We start from the raw sequence: 5,686 nt of genomic DNA, 5'->3' as shown, positions 1-5,686 counted from the left end.
TCTCGCTTGTCTAGCCTGCTCGTTATTTCCTCTCAACAGACTTGTCAGGCGGGATTTCCACCACGAAACCCTTCGGCCTGTTTCATCACGTGCCTCCCAAATAACCCTGAAGCCTCATCCTCGACAATGGACTCCGACCACTGGGAGTCAGGCAAACCTGCCTAATCTATAATTTCCTTTCTTGTGAGAGTGGGGTGGCATCTGCAGTTTTCCAGTCCTCTTGAACCATTCCGGAATCGAGTGATCCCTGAAGGACCGATACTAATTCTTCCGCCATCTCTTCGGCCGCCTCTGAGCGTGCTCGGCAGCCCCATATTCGGCACCGTGTCAGGGTGACTGCAGGAAGCAATGTTCTGCCTCCTTATCCATCCTCATGAGTCGGGGATATTTCCTGCACAGCCGGTTCCTCGGTCAGTAGCTCACCAAAAATATTTTGACAGCATCCCTTCTCCCCCCCCCCCCCCCCCCCCCGGCCCCCAACCCCGGTAACGGCACAACAGCTTCCAGCGAGCGGGGGGTTCTGCTCAGAACAACTCTGTGCTCTGCAACGTGGTGAACTGGGGGTGGGGGTGGGGGTGGGGGGGGGGGGGGAAGAATCATCCCAGACTCACCAGGCCGGTGACTCACTGTCACTTCCAGTCGCCGTCCGTTCATCCGAAGCGGGGTGGCCTGGCGCAGGAGCCGCAGAATTAGGCCCAGCCCTGCCCCGCTGGTTTCAAGGCTCGTTTGCTCCCAAAGGGCGGTCACGGTTACGCAGCCTCGAGATTTGCTTGCCGGCAAAGAGGAAGCCCCGGAAGAGCCCAATTAAAAGGGACGAATGAAAATAAAATTTTAAAGGCCAACGCAAGAGGGCGCGGAAAAGAGAAAGCAATTGAAGCGGACAGCAGCGCTCCGAATCCCGGAGTAGGCCCAAGGCAAGAAACCCAAAAGAGCCCACTTAAAGAAAAAGAAATTGAAAGACCAACACTTGATGCGCAAGAATAATAAAAATCACGCAAGCGATTGCAGCGGGAGATGACAGTCTGAGCGAAAACAGTCCTCCGGTCTGAACCGGAGTAGGCCCAAAGCCTGGCTTGTTAGCTCATCATGTTAGCGGGGGCGGTCTTCATAGCCACAGCGCCCTGGGAGATGACCTCTCAACCCCATCCTCCCCGCGCATCTTTACGCCCTTGACTAATCAAGAACCTATTGGCCTCCACTTTAAACGTAGACCATAAGACAAAGGAGCAGAAGTCGGCCATTCGGCCCATCGAGTCTGCTCCGCCATTTCATCATGAGCTGATCCAATCTCCCCTTTAGTCCCATTCCTCCCGCCTTCTCACCATAATCTTTGATGCCCTGACTACTCAGATACCCATCAATCTCTGCCGTAAATACACCCAATGCCTCGGCCTCCACTGCCGCCCGTGGCAACAAATTTCTCAGATTCACCACCCTCCGGTTAAAAAATTTTTTCGCATCTCCATTCTGAATGGGCGCCCTGCAATCCTCAAGTCATATCCTCTCGTACTAGACTCCCCCACCATGGGAAACAACTTTGCCACATCCACTCTGTCCATGCCTTTCAACATTCGAAATGTTTCTATGAGGTCCCCCCTCATTCTTCTAAACTCCAACGCGTACAGTCCAAGAGCGGTCAAACGTTCCTCATATGTTAACCCTCTCATTCCCGGAACCATTCTAGTGAATCTTCTCTGAACCCTCTCCAACGTCAGCACATCCTTTCTTAAATAAGGAGCCCAAAACTTCACACAGTATTCCACGTGAGGTCTTATCAGTGCCTTATAGAGCCTCAACATCACATCCCTGCTCCTATACTCTATTCCTCTAGTACCCAGTGACTTGGCCTCCACAGCCATCTGTGGCGATGAATTCTACAGATTCCGCACTCCCTAGCTAAAGGAATTCCTCCTCATCTCTGTCCTAAAGGGATGTCCATCTACTTTGAGTTTCTGCCCTCTGCACGTAGACTACCCCATGACTGGAAACATCTTCTCTACCTCTACTGCATCTAGGCTTTTCAATATTTGAGATTGCCCCCCCCCCCCGCATTCTTCTAAACTCCAGTGAGTACAAGCCCAGAGCCATCAAAAGCTCCTCGTATGTTAATCCTTACATTCCCAGAATAATTCTCGTGAATCCTCTCCAACGCTGGCACGTCTTTTCTTATTTAAGGGGCCCACAACTGCTCACAATGCGGTCTGACCAGTGCCTGATAAAACCTCGGCGTCACGCCCTTGCTGCGAAAACACTGGAAGCGAATACTAACACGGGATCTGCCCTTCCTCGCCACCGACTCAACCCGTGAGTTAACCTTTAGGGAACCCTCCATGAGGATTCCCAAGTCCCTTCGCACCTCCGATCTTCAAATTTTCTCCCTGTTTAGGAAATGGCCTGTGGCTTCATTCCAACCACCAAAGAGCAAGACCGTACACTTCCCTACACTCTGTTCAGTCTGCCACATCTTTGCCCGTTCTCCTAGTCTGTCAGACACCCTGCTTCCCCAACACAACCGGCCCCTCCACCTGTCTTCCTATCGTCCGCAAATTAGCCATCAAATCTGTCGTCCAAGACGTATGCTGGACTTCAATGGATTCGAGGCACATTTAATTCATGGAAATGTGTGCCCTGACAGTCGGCTTCTCCGCAGACAGCCACAAAACAGAACTGCAAAACCTGTTCGAAGAAAAACGTCCGTGAAAAGAAAATCAGGCCGCGCAAATGGCGACAGGAACGTCAACCCCCCCCCCCACCAGCGAAAAAAAGAATAAGTTGCACAAACAGTAACGAGCGCGTCAACCCCCACCCCCGCCTGCAAAAAAAAAACAAATCTCACAAACAGCAACGAGAAAGAACGAGAGGAAACCCCAGCGAATAAAGCACAAAATCGAAGGGTCCCTATGCAGTTCAGCTCAACCCGATCCACAAATCGCAAAGCCGTCCTCCGACAGGAGAGAGGGAGAGACTATCCTCCCTCCCGGCAGCAGCAAGTGAGGGGCCGAATTCTGGCTGGTCTCCCGCACTCGTCTCGATGTTTCAGTCTTCCTCGGAGCTTTGACCGGCGAGAAATGGATTCAATCCTGGCGGGCCTGCGCCCCCGCTCTGCTCGGAGACAGCACAAAGCGCCGGGTCGCTCGATCGGCCCGAAAGCTCCCAGTCAAACCGCGTGGCTCGGGAGCTCCGACTGCTACCAGAACCGCACCTGAAAGAGAAGGCGGCGGCGTGTAGGAAGTGAAAGAAGCGGCTCCGTGGACCGTCTGGGAGAGACTCGCCTGCGGTAGAGTTGTCCGCCGGCGCCACCCCGACCATCCCGTCTCCAGTCCGCGGATGTTTGCTGCCGTCTACTCCCGGTACCAACGCAGGTGTGGCATCGCTCGCCCGGTATCGGCCTGCAACCGGGGTCGTGCCCTCACACCGCTCATCTGAGGTTAGATGTTAATCCGCCAGTCTAAGGTGAGAGCCAGGTAAGTCTCCAGTTGACACAGGCTCCTCCTCTGCCTTCTTCCCGAGCCCATCGCCCCTAATGGGGCATTAGAATCAGGATCGGGCTTATTATCACCGGCGTGTGTCGTGAAATTTGTTAACTTAGCAGCAGCAGTTCTATGCAGTACAGAATATAGAAGAAGGAAAATAATGATAAATAAATAAGTAAATCAATTGCAGTATACATATATTGAACAGATTTTAAATTGTGCAAAAGCAGAAAAAAATTATATATCGAAAAAGTGGGGTAGTGTTCACAGGTTCAATGTCCATTTAGAAATTGGATGGGAGAGGGGAAGAAGCTGTTCCTGAATCGTTGAGTGTGTGTCTTCAGGCTCCTGTACCTCCTCCCCGATGGCAGAGGGGAAGAAGCTGTTCCTGAATCGTTGAGTGTGTGTCTTCAGGCTCCTGTATCCCCTCCCTGGTGGCAGAGGGGAAGAAGCTGTTCCTGAATCGTTGAGTGTGTGTCTTCAGGCTCCTGTACCTCCTCCCTGGTGGCAGAGGGGAAGAAGCTGTTCCTGAATCGTTGAGTGTGTGTCTTCAGGCTCCTGTATCCCCTCCCTGGTGGCAGAGGGGAAGAAGCTGTTCCTGAATCGTTGAGTGTGTGTCTTCAGGCTCCTGTACCTCCTCCCTGATGGCAGACGGGAAGAAGCTGTTCCTGAATCGTTGAGTGTGTGTCTTCAGGCTCCTTTACCTCCTCCCTGATGGCAGAGGGGGAAGAAGCTGTTCCTGAATCGTTGAGTGTGTGTCTTCAGGCTCCTGTATCTCCTCCCTGGTGGCAGAGGGGAAGAAGCTGTTCCTGAATCGTTGAGTGTGTGTCTTCAGGCTCCTGTACCTCCTCCCTGATGGCAGAGGGGAAGAAGCTGTTCCTGAATCGTTGAGTGTGTGTCTTCAGGCTCCTGTACCCCCTCCCCGATGGCAGAGGGGAAGAAGCTGTTCCTGAATCGTTGAGTGTGTGTCTTCAGGCTCCTGTACCTCCTCCCCGATGGCAGAGGGGAAGAAGCTGTTCCTGAATCGTTGAGTGTGTGTCTTCAGGCTCCTGTACCTCCTCCCCGATGGCAGAGGGGAAGAAGCTGTTCCTGAATCGTTGAGTGTGTGTCTTCAGGCTCCTGTACCCCCTCCCTGATGGCAGAGGGGAAGAAGCTGTTCCTGAATCGTTGAGTGTGTGTCTTCAGGCTCCTGTACCTCCTCCCTGATGGCAGAGGGGAAGAAGCTGTTCCTGAATCGTTGAGTGTGTGTCTTCAGGCTCCTGTATCCCCTCCCTGGTGGCAGAGGGGAAGAAGCTGTTCCTGAATCGTTGAGTGTGTGTCTTCAGGCTCCTGTACCTCCTCCCTGGTGGCAGAGGGGAAGAAGCTGTTCCTGAATCGTTGAGTGTGTGTCTTCAGGCTCCTGTATCCCCTCCCTGGTGGCAGAGGGGAAGAAGCTGTTCCTGAATCGTTGAGTGTGTGTCTTCAGGCTCCTTTACCTCCTCCCTGATGGCAGAGGGGGAAGAAGCTGTTCCTGAATCGTTGAGTGTGTGTCTTCAGGCTCCTGTACCTCCTCCCTGGTGGCAGAGGGGAAGAAGCTGTTCCTGAATCGTTGAGTGTGTGTCTTCAGGTTCCTGTACCTCCTCCCTGGTGGCAGAGGGGAAGAAGCTGTTCCTGAATCATTGAGTGTGTGTCTTCAGGCTCCTGTACCTCCTCCCTGATGGCAGAGGGGAAGAAGCTGTTCCTGAATCGTTGAGTGTGTGTCTTCAGGCTCTGTACCCCCTCCCTGATGGCAGAGGGGAAGAAGCTGTTCCTGAATCGTTGAGTGTGTGTCTTCAGGCTCCTGTACCTCCTCCCTGGTGGCAGAGGGGAAGAAGCTGTTCCTGAATCGTTGAGTGTGTGTCTTCAGGCTCCTGTACCTCCTCTCTGATGGCAGAGGGGAAGAAGCTGTTCCTGAATCGTTGAGTGTGTGTCTTCAGGCTCCTGTACCTCCTCCCTGATGGCAGAGGGGAAGAAGCTGTTCCTGAATCGTTGAGTGTGTGTCTTCAGGCTCCTGTATCCCCTCCCTGGTGGCAGAGGGGAAGAAGCTGTTCCTGAATCGTTGAGTGTGTGTCTTCAGGCTCCTGTACCTCCTCCCTGATGGCAGAGGGGAAGAAGCTGTTCCTGAATCGTTGAGTGTGTGTCTTCAGGCTCCTGTACCTCCTCCCTGATGGCAGAGGGGAAGAAGCTGTTCCTGA

Source organism: Hypanus sabinus, unplaced genomic scaffold, assembly GCF_030144855.1.
Source record: "Hypanus sabinus isolate sHypSab1 unplaced genomic scaffold, sHypSab1.hap1 scaffold_735, whole genome shotgun sequence".
NCBI lineage: Eukaryota > Metazoa > Chordata > Chondrichthyes > Myliobatiformes > Dasyatidae > Hypanus > Hypanus sabinus.
Note: the sequence above shows the minus strand (reverse complement) of the source record.